The 18,360-nt window shown below is 37.5% G+C and overlaps 1 protein-coding gene across 1 annotated transcript in view; it reads left to right on the plus strand.

Moving 5' to 3' along the window:
* The window catches only part of AP3B1 (adaptor-related protein complex 3, beta 1 subunit), a 328,165-nt gene that overhangs the window by 486 nt on the left and 309,319 nt on the right, over positions 1-18,360 (plus strand). The window lies entirely within an intron of this gene.

Here is an 18,360-nt window from a genome sequence, read left to right on the forward strand (position 1 = left end):
GTGGGTGGGGTTGGTTGGCGGTGGTGGGAGTTGGGGGAGTTTGGGGCGTGTGTGTGTAGGGGTCTCTAGTAGTTTTCAAACTTTAGTGAAAAGGAAACCGCTTGGTGATCTTAGATCCCACCCCTGAAGACACTGATTGAATTGGACTTGGTCTGGGCTCAGGAGTCTGAATTTTGAGCATAGTCTTCTAAGTTTATTTATCGTTCGCCAGATCAGACTTTGATACATTCCCTGATTAGGGTGAAACGAGTGTTTTGGTCAAGGTGAGAGTGCGAGTGTTGCTTGTGGGAAGTTATTTTGTGACCCCGGAGTGTAGGAGGAGAGAGGTGGGTTTAGGCTGTTTGAATGGACAAACTGGTTTATACCAGTATCAGTGTTCTTGGATTATATCCTTTGCACTACAGACAAAAACACCAATCCAAAATAAGCATATGAATAGAAAATATTTTAAGAGTGTTACTATGAACAAATCCTAAACTTTTACAAATTAATAATGTGAAGTTTAAAAACGAATGTTAAACAAGATACACTTAGTTTTGTAAAAAGTATCACCGAGAAATGGAAAGAAATCCCAAGTTGGTTGTTTGGGGGGTGGGATGGTGGTATTGGGGTGGTGGTAGTGGTTAAATTTACCAGAATTATCATTTTTACGTTTCTCTTATTTTAAATCTTTCATTACTAAGCAATATGGTCACATAATAGTCTGTCGCTAAATTCATGCTAAATTAAGGTAGAATAGCTGTGCTGGTAGCTTTGCAGATATATTAGAGGGTATAATTAAAATTTAAATTAAACGTTACTAACAATATTGGGTAGTCTAGAAAGTGCTACTACTTGAAATTGGGATTACATTTTGGCTGTATTGAGGATCCAAATCATATAGATAGTACGTACGATACAATATTTTCGTTCCTTTTTCCCAGGTTAGAAAAGTTTAAAAGTAAGGTAACTTTTCATTTTCATTTCATATAATTTTTCATTATATGCATTTGGTGATCCATTGTTCTAGAGCAAGTACGGAGCTTGTTGCCTTTACTGTTAGCAAAATGTTTAGACTGAATTAACCTGTAAATTGGCATCAATCTGTTTTGCAAATTAATTTACTTTTATGGTTTGTGAACACCCCGTGAGGGGTGTCATTGGAGAAGGATACCCATTGCATCCATTTTGATCCCTTAAGGGGTTTCCAGACCCAGGGCAGCTCTTTAGTATACTTCTGTAAAGCAATAGTTTTCGGATTTCTCCAGAAACGCCATTTAGCACGCCAGATCACCTTCCTAAACCCATCGCGATCACTTTGCTTGTTTCGGCTACTCTCCTCTTTCCGGCTTTTCTCTTAGATTTTTGTCAGATTTGGGGCCAGGCGCGGCAGCTCTCGGCTGTAATCTCAGCACTTTGGGAGGCCAAGGCGGGCGGATCACTTGAGGCCAGGAGTTCGATACCAGCCTGGGCAACATGGTGAAACCCCGTCTCTACTAAAAATACAAAAATTAGCCGGGCGTGGTGGCTGGTGCTTGTAATCCCAGCGGGAGGCTGAGGCAGGAGAATCGCTTGAACCTGGGAGGTGGAAGCTGCAGTGAGCCGAGATCGCGCCACAGCACTCTAACTTTAGTGGGTGACAGAGTGAGACTCCGTCTCAAAAAAAGAAAAAAAAAAAAGGAAAAAGATTTTTGTCAAATTTTGACCTGATTTGGAAAAAAAACTCAAAAAACTTATGGCCATTGACTCTGTGACCAGTGCTCTTGAGGTGACCTAATAGGTTGGATTTAAAATAAAAGTAGCTAATTGATTAGAGGTGGTATGTAATATATGCAAATAACCATGGTTGAATTGTGTTCCCCAAAAGATATTTATTGAGTGGTTTGTGACACCACTTTACATTTATTATCTCATTCAGTTTTCTTAACAACCCTGCAGGTTATTACCAGCTGCTCCCACTTTACACGTGAGGAAATTGGAGCGTGATCGTTAACTTGGGAAAGGCCGCAAAGCTAGAACATTGCACTGCCTGAATTTGAACTCAGAGGCTCTAATATTAGAGCCCATTCTCTCAAAAGTTTCGATGTCTACTTACTACTTGATGAAATGTATGGTATTTTTATTAGTGAGCGCATACAACTCACGAAAGCTTTAAAACTTTAAATAGCTCTAAGTAGTACCACCAGAGAAGCTTCCAGGGATTAGAAACATTTGGCTGTTGACCTGCAATCTAATGGAATTGTACAGAAACAAGGAGACCCCTGTTCTGGAAATGGTCATTAAATCTCTCTTGAGTCCACATTTTCTCATTTATAAAACTGTAATATTACTTGCCTTTTAAAAAAATCGAATGACAAAGTTTATGTAAAAAACTTGAAGCTCACCCTGTTCCTCAGCTCTGGTTTTTAATGGTTTACTCTGATGAAATAATTTCAAGTTTACAAAAAAGTTGCAACAATAGCACTGAGAGCAACCCTTTTGCAGATTTACCAATTTAAAAAATTGCTACATTGCTTGCGTACTGTCTCTGTCACTCACTCTCTCCATGCATATTCAGGCACATATACGTATTCATGTTATGTGTCTTCTGAACCATAGGAGACTCGGTTGTACATATCATGTTCTTTTTTTTTTTTTGAGACGAGTCTCGCTCTGTCCCCCAGGCTGGAGTGCAGTGGTGCGATCTCGGCTCACTGCAAGCTCCGCCTCCTGGGTTCACGCCATTCTCCTGCCTCAGCCTCCCAGATAGCTGGGACTACAGGCGCCCGCCACCACGCCCGGCTAATTTTTTGTATTTTTAGAAGAGACGGGGTTTCACCGTGTTAACCAGGATGGTCTCAATCTGCTGACCTTGTGATCTGCCTGCCTCGGCCTCCCAAAGTGCTGGGATTACAGGTGTGAGCCACCACGCCCGGCCCCTACATCATGTTCTTTTACACTTAAAATCTCAATGTGTAACTTTTAAGAACAAAGATAGTCTCTTACGCAACTTACAGTGTTGATGGATTCAGGAAATTTAATGTCTGTACAATCTATAGTATGTAATCTAATTTTATCGTTTGTTCCAATAAAGGTGTTTTCTTTTTTCCCAAGAATTTTTTTCCTCAAGTACAGGATCCAGTCCAAGATAATATATTTAATTTAGTTGCCATGTCTCTTTAGTCTTCTTTAATCTGGAGTAGTTCTTGAGCCTTTTTTGTCTTTCACGACCTTGACATATCTAAGGATTGCAAGCCTATTATTTTATTTTATGTTAATCAATTTTTGGATTTGTTGGTGTTTCCTCATGTTTAGATTCAGGTTATGTATCCTTGGCCGGAATACTACCATAGGTGATGCGTGCTTCTCAAACTATTACATTTGGAGGCGTAGGGTGTCCATCTTCATGATGTTAATTTTCCTAGTCACAGGGTTGTCCAGTTTCTCTATTGTATCATTTCTATTTTTTTTTTCCCCAAATTATCTGTGGGGAGACACTGAGACCATGCAGATGTCTTGCTCTTTTTTAAATTGACCACTTCTACATTTAACAACCATTGATCAATCTCCTGAACCTGTCTTCCTCAATGGCTGCAAAATGGTAATGTTTCAGCTGCAACTCCCTCTACTGTTGTGCTCTTTGGCTTCTTGGCCTAGAGCTCTGTGTTCTCTGATCCTTCACTAACCATCTCAATGATGCCTAGGTACTTCCTAGTCATAGTATTAGATTTTTGTTTTATGAATTTAATCTTATTTATCAGTATTATTTATCCTCTCCTCCCTTCAAACAGAACCAGAATTAGATGACTTTATGAAAGTAGATCCTATACCTCATTTATTGACTAAAAAGGCCTGTGTATTAGATTATTTGCTTCAATATTTTTAATGTCTTTATTCAAAATGTAAAGAACTTATTTTTGTACTCTCATTTTTTATTTTTTGAGACATGTCTTACTCTGTTGCCTAGGCTGAAGTGCAGTGGTGCAATCATGGCTCACTGCATCCTCAACCTCCCGGGCTCAAGTGATCCTTCCCACCTCAGGCTTCTGAGTGGCTCAGACTACAGGTGCATGCCACCATGCCCAGCTAATGTTTGTATTTATTGTAGAGATTGGGTCTTGCCATGTTGCCCAGGCTAGTCTTGAACTCCTGGGCTCAAGCAATCCGCCTGCCTCATCCTCCCAAAGTGCTGGAATTACAGGCGTGCACCACTGTGCCTGGCCCCTTCCTTCTTTTCAAAATGTTCTCAACTTCTATTGTTTCTGTTTTTTTCTAAGTTATTTTTCTTCATTAAAAAAACAGACTTCTTTTATCTTAACCAATTTGGGTATGTGTGCGTATAATTAAAAATAATTTTAATAATTCTATTACTGGATTAAACATTTAATTAGGAATTAATTTCTAGAAACAAACAGACAAGACTAGTTAATTTTTCTTAATTACAATAGTAAAGCTACTAAAGTTGTAAATCACTTTTCTTTTAAGAGCATCATGGTGTATTAGAAAGAACATGAGGCTGGAAGTGGTGGCCCCTGCCTGTAATCTTAGCATTTTGGGAGGCCCAGGCAGGAGGATTGCTTGAACCCAGGAGTTCCAGACCAGCCTGGGCAACATAGTGAGACCTTGTCTCTATAAATAAAAACGGGGAAAAAAACCAAAAAACATTGGGCCCAGAGTCAGAAGACCTGGATTTAAGTTGATGTTTTCCACTTGTAGTAGTGCTTCCTTGTTCAAGTTGCTGATCTCTTCAAACTTCGGTTTCCTCATTTCTAGACAGGATGTGATAATACTTGCCTCTTTTGTGAAGATCTCATAAGATAGTGTACTTCAAAGTGATTTCTAAACTAGGGTATTAACTAACAGTATTTGGGAAAGTTGGTGAAGACTTCACTGAGGTAGTGACATTTTAGATCTTGAAGCCTGAGGTTTTTGCCAGGTGGAGGAAAGATGGATCCTTTAGCTAAGCAGAGTATGTAGAAACCAGAAGATTTGCAAAAGAAAAAGCATGTTCAGATGAGATGGATATTTAGACATCACAATTTTGAATAGTAGGCAGTAAAGTATGGGAATGGATGAAATCACCCAGGGAAGACTTCTTGTGAGACGAGAAGGCAGTTTAGACAAAACCCAGGGGACACCAGGATATAAAGTATGAATGGAAGAACTAGAAAAAGAGACAGAGCTCACAGGGATGGGAAACCACAGGAAGGTTTAAAAAAGAAGATGCTAACAGGAAAATTAAAAGAAGGAAATGTTCAGCTATGTCAGGAGTTGTAGAGTAAGGACAAATAGAATGAAGGCTGAAAGGAGGCCTTTGGGTTTAACAATTGAAAGGTGACTTTAGCGGCCAGTAACTTAGCAATGCAGTACCTCCCGAACACCTTGAAAGGTAGCATTTTTACTCCCTATTGAAATTGGGGTGGGCTTTTCATTTGTTTAGATTCAAAGAGCTAATTTAGATCCAAGCAAAGGACTGCATGCTTTCCTGTAGTCAGTAATATAACTCAGTGTATTTGGATTGCATCAGTAAAGCCTGACTTATTTTTTAACTTAAATTTTATTCATTGTCAACTTTATAATATCAAACATGAAAACTCTATAATATTCCTTCTTAACCTTTAATATCAGTGATTCTCAGGAGAGTCCAGTAGGAAGATTACATGTGTCTGTGGTTTGTATGCAATTATAGCAACTCTGACTTTATCTCCACTAGTTTTTGTGTCTTTCAGGAAGGCATATAGAAATGCAGCTGAGTGAGATTCATTTACTTAGGGTGATGTTATTGAATATACCTTATTAAAAATACAATTTTATTAATAGTAACACATTATATTTGACATACCTCAAAAAGTCATTGTGTCTCTCTATGGGGTTCTAAACTTATTTGTGTTTAAGTCCATTTTTTATTAATAATTTAACTAGTGTCTGTATCATATTTTTGGGTGTTTTTTTTTTCATTTAACATTTTTTCACAGTCTAGTTGTTTAGTGCTTGCTCCACTTTCTTTTTGCTTATCCTAGTATTTCTCATTTAAACCTTTATCTCATTCTGTATTTTCAGTTTATGTAGTTGCTCAGTGAATATTTCTTAAATATTTATGTACATAAATCGTTCACACATTCTGCTCATATTAAAGACTATGATTTGTGTGAAGGTGCCTAACAAAGTGTTTGGCTCGTAATTTTACTTAATTAAATATTTTCAGATCCTTTTACTCAATTCAGTGATTTAGATTCCATTAACATTTGCTCTCTCATTAGCCAGTGTTGTTAAAAAATGAAGCACGACTGATTCAGTGGACCCTATGCAGAAGGAAATCCTCATCTGGTATTTCCATTGTTTTGTATTACAGCATCACCCTGGAGCTAATTGTGTGTAGGTTCAGAACAACCATTTTCTCCATGGGATTGCTTGGGTCTTTGCTGTGGTTAGAGTTAACTGACTGGGAATTGTCATGTAGGTATGGAATGAACTTTACAATCAGGATTTTTATTTAGTCTTTATCCCCATCTTCAAAGGCATCTTTACCTCCAAATCTTGGATCATTCCATATGTATGGTTCATTCCTCTGTTTTCACCATAAAAATACATAACAATTATAAGATCTTTATCTTGTTTTTAAGAAACTTAGACTTTATTTGGAGACATAAGGTTAATGTGAACTAACTGTCAGTAATTCAAGTATACAATTAATGTTAAATTGTGTAATTCAACTTTTCAGTGTGACATACCTTTTGAAAATTATTTGTTATAAGCCTTTGTTTGTGTAAACAGTGATTTACCGAAGAAAATGGGAATGCTGGAATTTTGAGATGTTAAGGACGTTTTAGTATGAGATGTTGAAAATGTTGGTGCCCTGAGTCATAAGCATGACATGAAGAGGCACGGGCTCCTTCCTCATTGTAAATTCCTTTCTCTTGTGCTCAGGAGTTCAGGGTTGCTGCTATGAAAATGTGCTTCAGTCATGATTTTTTTAGCATACTGTTATACATCTGATCATCTTTAAGTTCTGAAGATTTAAATACCTTGTGTTCTAATAATTCCAGTTTTGATAACTGATCTGTCTTGTTAATTATGTTTAGCTAATTGAAATTTATGGTCATTAGATCTGGTGTTAGAGCTGTTAACATAGTTGCTTGCTATATATGTAAACTTGATCCTACTTTTTTTTTTTTTAAAACAAGGGGTACATTAAGTTATTAGGAAATTTTAGTATTTTATTGATTTTTCACTAAGGTAAATTTCAGCATTTGTTCCAAGGTGACTAAAAACAAAAGAAGAAACTGTATACTAGTATCTGCAGTGCATTCCTAGCAGCTAAACTAGTTGTTTTTGTCTTCATAAAGACCATTAGTTTTACAAAGGGCCAACTATTCAAATTAAAGATTGTCATTTCAGTGGTGCAGTGGGGTTCCATTTATAATATAATTTAATTCCTGAAATATATTTCAAATTAAATAAGATTTTACTACATTGAATAGAAATTTGATGAAATACTGCCTGTAAACAGAGTCTTACTTTCCAACAGATAATAAAACCTTTGATCTTATTTTGCTTTGCTTGCATATCTCCTTGAAGGAGAGTCGGTTCTGACTTTTACATTTTGTCTTAATATAATATTCAAGAAAATATTCTTTCTTGACAGTAGGATATGTTACTTTTAAAATCACTGATCTGGTAAAATTTGAGGAGAAAAATCTGAAAATTAAATTTCAAACTTTACCATTAAATCATAAGATGTGAGATTTTATGTTATTTTAAATAATATTTAGTATTTGGAACAACATTACCAGAGCTGAATGATTAAAGCACACGAAAAAGGCAGACAGATGGTTGGTTGAAATGTTCTTTTTTGCTGCATGAAAAGTTATAAATGCCCATGGAATGACAAATGTATTATAGTGAAATAATTTGACAGTATTGCACTTGTGTATATAAATGAACTACTGACAAAAACAAATTGCCTGCAGTCCAAATTCAAAATTTAAAATGAAGAGCTTAAAGTGGAATAATCAAGAAGGAAATGATTTTCCTCTATTTCATATTATTATGAATAACGTTGGTTCGTGTATTTAGAGAAGGCTTATTTAGCATATCAGCTGGAAAGACTTAATAGATCTACAAAAGTGAACAGTTTATAGCCAATATCTATTTATTGATGGACTGATTATTTATATTGCTGATAGGAACCAACCTAATTAGAAGTCTAGTGTCCTTAATTCAGCTGAGTGAGTTGGCATGGTAGCTGGACAAATGAGAGAACGAATAAGGCCCTGTCTCTGTTTTGTGCTGCTGTAACAAAAAACCTGAGACTGGGTAATTTGTAAAGAGTAGAATTTTATTTCTCACATTTTTGGAGGCCAGGAAATCCAAGATTGAGTCACAGGCAGGTTTAGTTTCCTGGTGAGGGCTGCTCTTTGCTTCTAAGATGGCCCTTTGTTGCTGCATCCTCTGGAGGGGAGTAATGCTGTGTCCTCACCGGGCAGAAGGTGGAAGGGCGAGAGGATGGAAGACTGTGAAGCCTCTTTTGCAAGGACCTGAGTCTCATTCATGAAGGGAGGAGCCCTCATGACTAAATCTTAAAGGCCCCACCTCTTAATGCCATCACATTGGCCATTAAGTTTGAACATCTGAATTTTGGAGGGGACACATTGAAACCATAGTAGGGTGTTTCCAAAATCATAGGTTGGCAGAGCTAGGCATCACCCAACTTTATTCTTGGAATGGGATTTCTGCAAGTTTTTTAAAGCCTAGGTTGAGAATGTGGTCAAGAAGGATGTGGGGGAAATTAATTAGTAAAATATGAGGGCAGAGAGATAAGGGGCAGAGTGGAAGATGGAGACCTGATTGTGTAGGGCCTTGAAAAATCATTGTAAGGTCTTTGATTTTACTCTGAGTGAGAAGGGATGCCATTTGGAGAATTTTGAGCAGAGGGGTGAAATGATTGTTTACCCTTTAAAGGGACATTTTGCCTCTTGAACTAGGAGTAGACTGCAGATTTGAGGCGAGGAGACCAGCAAGGAGACTGTTACAGTAATTCAGGCAAGAGAAGGTGATCAGATTGGTGGTAGTGGAGAGAAGTGGGTAAGTTATGGATATATTTGAAAGGTAGAGCCAATGAGATTTGCTGATAGTTTGGAATAGCTGTCAACTAAAATGAAGAATATTGTGCAAAGAGAAGTTTTTTTTTTAAAGGGGGAAGGGGACCAAGAGCTTGTGCATGTTAAGTTTGAGATGCGATTAGGCATCCATGTGGAGATACTAAATAGGCAGTTGGAAATCAGAGTCTGGAGCTTAGAGGAGGAGTCAGGCTAGAAGTATAAATTTGGGTGTCATCAGGTATCATGGGATTGGATGAGACACCGAGGAAGTGAGTGTAGAAGGAGGTCAGAGTCAGTCAGTCCTGGGACATTCCTGGAGTAATTGTGTCAAATAATGCACACAGGCCAAGTAAGATGATTACTGAGAAGGGAGTTTTGGATTTGTCACTGGGCAGAACTTTGGTGACCTTGACAAGCAGTTTAGGTGCACTGGTGGGGCTGAAAACCTCATGAGTGGGCTTAAGAGAGAAGGGAGAAGAAGAATTGTAATTGGTATGGTTATTATTATTATTTTTTTTTGAGACGGAGTCTTGCTCTGTCGCCCAGGCTGAAGTGCAGTGGTGCGATCTCTGCTTACTGCAAGCTCCGCCTCCCGGATTCACACCAATCTCCTGCCTCAGCCTCCTGAGTAGCTGGGACTACAGGCGCCCGCCATCACGCCTGGCTAACTTTTTTTGTATTTTTATTAGAGATGGGGTTTCACCGTGTTAGCCAGGATGGTCTCGATTTCCTGACCTCGTGAACCGCCCGCCGCGGCCTCCCAAAGTGTTGGGATTACAGGCGTGAGCCGCCGCACCTGGCCGTTAGTTTGCTTTTAAGTATAGAGGAGCAGAGAAATGGAGCAGCACTTGGAGAGGAATGTTATGTCAAGGAATTTTTCTTTAAGGTAGGATAAACGGTATTATCTTGTTTGCTGATGGAACCAACTGATGTAGAGGAGGAAAAATAGATGATGCAGTAGAGAGAAGGAAAATTGCTGGAGAATTGCTGATATCCCCTTTTCCTTCTAGAAAACTTAGCAGATACATGTTAGCTGAAAAATAACAACCCTGATTTCAACATCCAGAAGAAATTGGTTAATATAGTATAATCTTTTAGCCTTTTTTCTTTTACATATATATTTATATGTATGTGTGTGTATATCATATGTTTTTAGAGTAAAGCTATATGCTTTTATAATATGACATTATAATTTACTTGTTTCATTTACCAATGCATGGAGCCTGGTCATTTCTTAAAATGATAGTCCTTTTAGGACAAATTGTAGTTAAACTACTATCTATTAGCTATTAGGAAAGTAAACAACTAAGGTATACAAATGAGGTTATGTAGCTAGCTCCTCTAAAGGATTTAAATAGTATCTTATATAGAATGGACCGTATTAATTATTAACTACATAAATAGAATAACCTTGCAAAAGAATGAATACTAATGATGTTAGATAGTAGCACTGATGAGGACTTTCCACACATACCTGTGTATACCAGGCAGAAAGAATAGCATATACCTAGGTTTAGAGCTGTAATGTTCAATATGGTAGCCACTAGCCAAAAGTAGCTATTTAAATTTAATTTAATTAAAAAATTCAGTTTCTCAGCCACTCTAGCCACATTTCATGTATGTGATGTAGCTAGCAGTTACTATATTGGTTAATGCAGATAAGTGATTATTTCTGTTATCACAGAACATTCTATTGGATACTGCTGGTTTAGAGGCAAGGATTTATGGCTTACTTAGGGAACAGGAAACAATTCAGTATGGCGAGAGCACATAGTTGGGAGGAAATGAGGGACTGACTGATGAAAGATGGTTAGGAGGTAATCAGAGTCTGTATTATGAAGAGTTTTGCATACCATGCTCAGAAATTTGGATTTTATCATGAAGGTTTGCACACTTAGGAGTGCTAAAGTATAGGAGCAACATAAAACGATTTATTTTTTAAAAAAGATCACATTGGCTGCACCAGTGTTTTTGGACTGGACAAGTATGTGAATGATGCTAGAATTCTGTGATACTGGAAACACGGATGGATAGAGTAAGTTTGGAGTGAGGAGGGAACCTGTTGAGGTCTATTTTGGATCTGCTGAATTTGAATTGATAGTTAGGCATTCATTGAGCGGTTAGATACATAGATAAGTTATTCAGGACAGATACCTGGGCTGGTGACGTAGATTTGGGAGTCATTAGTTGAGGACATTGTAGTTGGAGCTGTTGAGTGGAAAGTGTGTGTGTGGCATGTGAGGAGAAGGCCAGCGAGGAATCTTAGTAAAGTCTACATTGAAGAGAGTAGGAGAATTGGAACTTACTTAGAAAACTAAGAAGGGAGAATTCAGTTTGGGGAAACCATGAAAGTTGATTGTTTAAGTTTTTTAATTGTGTTTAAGGTGTAAGGAAAGGGCGAAACTTACTTCCTACTTCTTTAGGAGGAAGATGGCAGATAAATGGTTTATTGTGTGGTTTGTTGAGAGAGTGTGGTGTGATGGTTAGACACACTCACTCTGGAACTACTCATGGGTGTGAAAATGTGGCACAGAGTTAGTAAGTGGTACTTGGACAGATTATTTTACAACTCTCTGCCCTTGGTTTTCTTATCTGTAAAATGGGGATGAGGATGATAATGTACCTACACTCATTGAGTAGTTGTGAGGATTAAAAGATTTAACATATATAAATAGTGCCTGGTACATAATAAACATAGTAATTATGATTACCATTGTAACACCATTAAAGTCATTTAAAGTTTTTTTTTCCATTTTTGTTTTTTGATTTTAAGAGACACAATCTCTTTCTGTGCCCCAAGCTGGAGTGCAGTGACCCTAGCATATCTTACTCCTGGGCACAAGTGATCCTCCTGCCTCAGCCTTCTGAATAGCTGGGACTGCAGACATGTATCACCATGCCTATCTTTTTTTTTTTTTTTTTTGGTAGAGACAGAGTCTTACTGTGTTGCCCACGCTGGTCTTGAACTCCTGGGCTCAAGCCATCCTCCTGCCTCGGCCTCCCAAAGTGCTAGGAGTACAGGCAGAGCTACCATGCCTGGCCTGTTTTATTTTTAATACAATGTACTTTTTTTAAGCTATTATAATTTTAGAATTATTGTTAATTTTCACATTAACCATTGCTTTGTTTTTAATTTTTAAATTTTCATCAAACTTCAGTTTTTCTGAATTGTATTTCACAAGTGTTTGAAACAACTAAATATATTTACTTTTAATGGCAAAAACCTCTATTACTTTTGCACCAGCCTAACACAAAGTGCCTTTAATGTGCACCACATAAAAATACATGAAATTAATAAGCACTAAGTAATTCTTCTGTGTGATTATCAAGGATTTGGGAACAATGATTATAGTACAAGGGAGTAAAAAGTGTATTTGTTTTAAACTTTTTAAATTTTCAATCTTCTTTTGTATCCTATGGCTTTGAAGCTGTTCTTGAAGAAGCATCCTATTTCTTGTTTTTCCTAAAAGAAGACAGGCTTATGTATGTTTTGCTTTAACAGAAATAAAAAGAGGAGGGGCTAAGCAGTGCCAGCTACTGGTGTGGAATCAAGTAAAATGGTACGGCAGTTTGGTGATAAGGCAGTTGTTGGTGACCTTGGTGGTGGTGACAGCAGTGTCAAGGGATGTTGAGTGTGGAAGTCAGATGGCAGTGGATTGGTCGATGGGTGAGAAGTGAGTGAAAGAAGATCACTTCTCTGAAAAACTTTGGCTTTCAGGTGGAGAAAGGATGATTATTACAGGGAGACATGGAGCCTAAGGAGCTTTTTTTTTCTTTTAGAGTAGTTTCTTTATTTTATTTTTAATTATGGTAAAATACACCTGAATAACTTTAACATCCTAACCATTTTTTCTCCTATTTGACAAGATATCAAGCAACCTAACCATTGTTAAGTGCGCAGTTCAGTGGCATTAAATATATTCATATTGTTAGGCAATTATTACCACCATCCCTCTCCAGAACTCTTTTTATACTGCACCACTGAAACTCTGTACCCATTAAATAAATCCCTGTTTTCTCCTCTCTCCTATTCCTTTACACTGTAGCTGCTAGAAAACTTAGAGGAAACTTTATGACCTGCAACTAGCAAGTATATAGAACTTTGCTGCATGTATTTGGGTATTTACCTTATCTTTGCTTCTTTTTAATTTTTTTCCTTTTCCCCTTTAAAATTTTGCAGTCTCACTCTATGTTATAAATAGTTGACTGCCCCAAACCCCCTCAAAGGTGGGGAACAGGACAGGACATAAATAAATATGCCTAGGTAATTGTTGGAGACAAGAACAGTTAATTTTGTCATTTATCGCTGCCACTTCCATACCACCATCTCCATAATTGTCAAACATATTAAGTGGCTACTCAGTGTAGCCTTTGTTCTTGGTGTGGGGGATACAAACCGGCATTGTAATTGTAATAACAACAATAATACCATGTATATATATTTGTTTACTTTTTATTTTTTGAGACAGAGTCTTGCTCTGTCGCCCAGGCTGGAGTGCAGTGGTGCGATCTTGGCTCACTGCAAGCTCCGCCTCCCGGGTTCACACCATTCTCCTGCCTCAGCCTCCCAAGTAGCTGGGAGTACAGGTGCCCACCACCCTGCCTGGCTAATTTTTTATATTTTTAGTAGAGACGGGGTTTCATTGTGTTAGCCAGGATGGTCTTGATCTCCTGACCTTGTGATCCATCCACCTCAACCTCCCAAAGTGCTGGGATTACAGGCGTGAGCCACTGCGCCTGGCCCAATAATACCTTATATTTATATAGTACTTTTATTTTCTATGATTTTCTGGCATTCTCTCCATATGCCTCAAGAACTTGTAAGTCCCCACTGGTCTTCCTTAACGTTCTAATCCTGTTTTCTGTCCTGCCTACTGAACATTGATGGTAGAATCAAGGCTAAATTCTGTCTGTTCAAAACCACGTTTTTCCTAGACTTAGGAGCTTCTTTTCTCCCTTCGTTAATCCCATTCTCTATAGCTCTCCAGGGCCCACCTAACCCAAGCCACTATTGGCTCAATTATTTGCACTAAATGCATTTAAAACTCTTCTGTTCACGAACTAGTGTTATGGATATGGGTCCCAGTTATTTAACCAGAAACCATTTCTGGATTTGGATTTATCAGAATCACATTAGCTGTAAATGTCTTCTTATATGGGTGGCCTCTTCACGCCATCTAACTTTGTATCCAATTACTCTCCCATCCAAATATTCTTAGGTTCACTCTGTATGGATCACACTTTCAATTTTTATAGGACACCATGCCCACCTACTTTTAGTATTTCCCCACTTTTTGAGTCCTCAGCGTAATCCAGGATGTGCGATTGCCTGAGAGTTGCTTAGTTTCCCAACAGAGAACTATTTCCCATGTTTTCTGGGCTTATGGGGGCTCTTCCCTCATGCTTCCCTGACTTTGGACCTCCTGGACTTCTGTATTTGTTCTTTGAAAACAGTTTTCTATGGGGCAGGTGTCCATGTCTCAGTTTGCGGAGCACTTTCATAAACTTTTTCTTTAGCTGAGGCATCAGAACATTAACATAAAAAATGTGTTAATACTTGCATTGTGTCAAATGGAATAAGGAGTGCTATAGGATTTTGAAGGAGGGAATAATCATTGAAGGCTTAAGCTGCTGGAAAAGGTACACTTGGATTTAGGCCTTGACACAAGGATTAAAAAAGGATGCAGAGTATTCTTCCCAGGGAACAACCAAGAATAAACGTAAAATATTCTGAAACAGTGAGTGAACCAGTTTGCAGAAAGAGGAGGAGCAATGAGATTTGAGAGGTAGTCGTTAGTGTGTGAAGAAAATTGGACTTAAACTTCTAAGAACAAGAGTTGATTATTACAAATGAGTATTGCAGTGGTGTTTTGGGAAGATTAACATGACATTGTATAGAGAATAGATTATAGGAAAGAAGTTGGAGATAGAGGAACCATAGAGGAAATAGAGGAAATTGGAGATAGAGGAAAAGTCTTGTTAGAAAAGTCTATGAGGGGCCAGGTGCGGCGGCTCAAGCCTGTAATCCCAACACTTTGGGAGGCCAAGATGGGCAGGTCACCTGAGGTCAGGAGTTTGAGACCAGCGTGGCCAACATGGTGAAACCCCATCTCTACTAAAAATGCGGAAATTAGCTGGGCATTACATGCTTGTAGTCCCAGCTACTCAAGAGGCTGAGGCAGGAGAATTGCTTGAACCTGGGAGGCGGAGGTTGCAGTGAGCCAAGACTGCACCAGTGCACTCTAGCCTGGGTGATGGAGCAAGACTCCATCTCAAAAAAAAAGAAAGGAAAAAAAAAAAAAAAAAGAGGAAGAGAAAAGTCTATGAGCAATGTAGTGATGGTTTGGACTCTGTTTGTTTAGGTGGGTGTGAAGAGGAAGAAAAATAAATTATGAAAGAGGGATTTATATGTAGGACTGAGTTACCCACTAGATTTGGGTGAGGAGAGGGGGAACAATCAGTACTTCAAGATTTCAAGCCTGAGGGGAAGAACATTCTGACTGAAATGAGTGGCTGAAAGGACTTTTGGAAAGTGGGAAGCACATTTTCATTGGTGATGTTGAACTGTAATTAAGAGGGGCAGAGCTGTAGACATATTTGAGAATGTATTGAGATGAGAGCAATATATAGTTGCCTACAATTAAATAATTGCGCTTTTCATTATATTGAATCAAATTCTGTCAAAGCTCTATTCTTGAGATGTGTGTGGTTATTGAAAAGGTCAATATTGAAAATACTTAGGAATAAAAAAAAATGAAAACATAGTATCTGAAGTACATTAACCCAAAATAATGTGAGCAGTTTTTACTATAAAAGGAATACAGTTGGCTACTGTGCTAATAATCAGAGGAATGCAAACATCCTTCTATGTTCTGTTATGAAATAATGGTGATAATAGAGGGTAGTTTTTGTTATACACTCGTGCATCATGGAGTGATGCAGATACATTCTGAGAAATGTGTTGTTAGCAGATTTCTTCCTTGTGTAAGCATGGTAGAATGTACTTACAAAAACCTGGATGATATAGCCTACTAAACACTGAGGCTACATGGTATAGGCTATTGCTCCTAGGCTATAAACCCGTAAGGGTGTTTACTGTACTCCATACCATAATTGTAACATGATGATAAGTATTGTAATTATAACATGGTGGTATTCCTGTATCTAAACATATTTATGCATAGGAAGAAAACAGTGAGAATGGGGTATTATAACTGTATGGAACCACCATCCTATATGTGGTCTGTCATTGACTGAAGTGTTGTTATGTTGTGCATACCTGTACTTTTATCTGGCAAAGTAAAAGTGGGCAACCCTGTGTTATTAGCTAGAATATTTGTTGAAATTTTACCTGGTCCCTAAAATCCAGAAGTCTAGGACACCCTTCTGAATATTTGAGCTTACCACCTTTAGGGACAATAAGAATTTTACAAATACTTTAATAATATCAAAATAGGCAACTCATATTTAACATTACATATTATAGAAATGCTAATGTTAACATTTCTATAATGTTAATTATAAGAAATTAAATAAAGTTAGAAACATGTAGTTCTTATGAATAGCTTCTGCTTATTTGACAATATCAACGTTAAGAAAAACAGATTGGTTTGCTCAAGGTCAGTAGCTTTTTTTTTTATTTTTTTATTTTTAAAGAGAATATGTGGTTAACTGCCTGAAAGGCAGGGTTTTTTTTTGTGTGTGTGTAAGCACATACACACACACATACACACAAAGTCCCATCTATTTTGATATTTTATATATTACTTAAATAATTTTGGATGATAGTGACTGCAAATGATTTTTTTCTTAGCATTCTTAGTATTGTAAAACTGTTTTTCATTCATGTAGCAAAACTATGTAAGTTTCAGTATAGTTTGGTCAATAGGATATGTTTATGTTTCAAAAATGTAAAACAACACATGGAAATAAGTTAGTGTTTTAAAAATAAATTATAATGAGATAATTAACAATAGATGATTTTTTTTTTTTTTTTTTTGAGACGGAGTTTTGGTCTTGTTGCCCAGGCTGGAGTGCAGTGGCACGATCTTGGTCCACTGCAACCTCCACCTCCTGGGTTCAAGCAATTCTCTTGCCTCAGCTTCCCGAGTAGCTGGGATTACAGGCATGTACCACCATGTCCGGCTAATTTTGTATTTTTAGTAGAGATAGGGTTTTGCCATGTTGGTCAGGCTGGTCTCGAGCTCCGTCTGACCTCAGGTGATCCACCTGCCTTGGCCTCCCAAAATGCTAGGATTACAGGCACGAGCCAGTGTGCCTGGCCGATAATTGTTTTTCAGTGATAGCACACTTTAAAATAATCACATGAAACTTAAGTGATTTGCACTTTTAGATTCTATTCCTGTCAAGTACGAATTTGTAGGACTTTTTTTTCTGTTTCTGGTTCTACGTAGCCTTCATCAGGAAACTTGGTGGGACCATGTGACTTAAAAAACATTGTGGTAAAAAACACATAACATTAAATTTACTATCTTAACTATTTTTGAGTGTACAGTTTCAGTAGTGTTAAGTATATTCACATTGTTGTGCTACAGATATCTAGAACTGTTTCATCTGTAATACTGCCCTGTGACTTTTTAAAAACTAATTTTTTTTACTGAGATTTCCAAGTGCTTCAGGGACAAAGCTTATCTAAGGTAGAGATTGCATATTGGTTTCCTGAATTCCCTATACAGAATGCTGATCCAAACTCATCAGATGGAAAACTTGCCTTCTGTGGCCCTGGAAAGTTGTTGTTGTTGTTGTTTTTTAAAGAATTTAAAAATTAATCTAGCTTTGAGTTGGCATATCTTATTAACACAGTTGTAGAAAAGTTATATTTCCTCTACAATAGTTTATGAATTTCTTGGAGGAAAATCTAATACTAATATTCAAACTTGATGCACAAACAGATTCTTTGGCATGTTTGTGTGTATGCCCATCTGTTACTGTGGCACCATGCCTATTATTACCGTGGCATGCCAATAGCAGTGAGCCATGTGAGCCAACAAAGATGAATTGTTTGGACGGAATACACTATTCTGTAATACTAATTAATTTTGAGCTGATGAATCTACATGAGATAATGTTAACCAAATACAGTCAAAGTAATGTCAGTGAAAATAAAATTTATTTTGACTTATACAGAAGTGTATCACAGATGTTTTAGACTACCATTGAGAATAATTAGGATCAGTGTTTACTGTGGTTCTAGTGATCAGTTTTCTTTTCATAAAAATTTTGAGTTTAAAAGAAAAATTATTGTTGTGATTATAGGTTAAGTAGGAAGGGGGATGACACT

Source organism: Mandrillus leucophaeus, unplaced genomic scaffold (assembly GCF_000951045.1).
Source record: "Mandrillus leucophaeus isolate KB7577 unplaced genomic scaffold, Mleu.le_1.0 Scaffold114, whole genome shotgun sequence".
NCBI lineage: Eukaryota > Metazoa > Chordata > Mammalia > Primates > Cercopithecidae > Mandrillus > Mandrillus leucophaeus.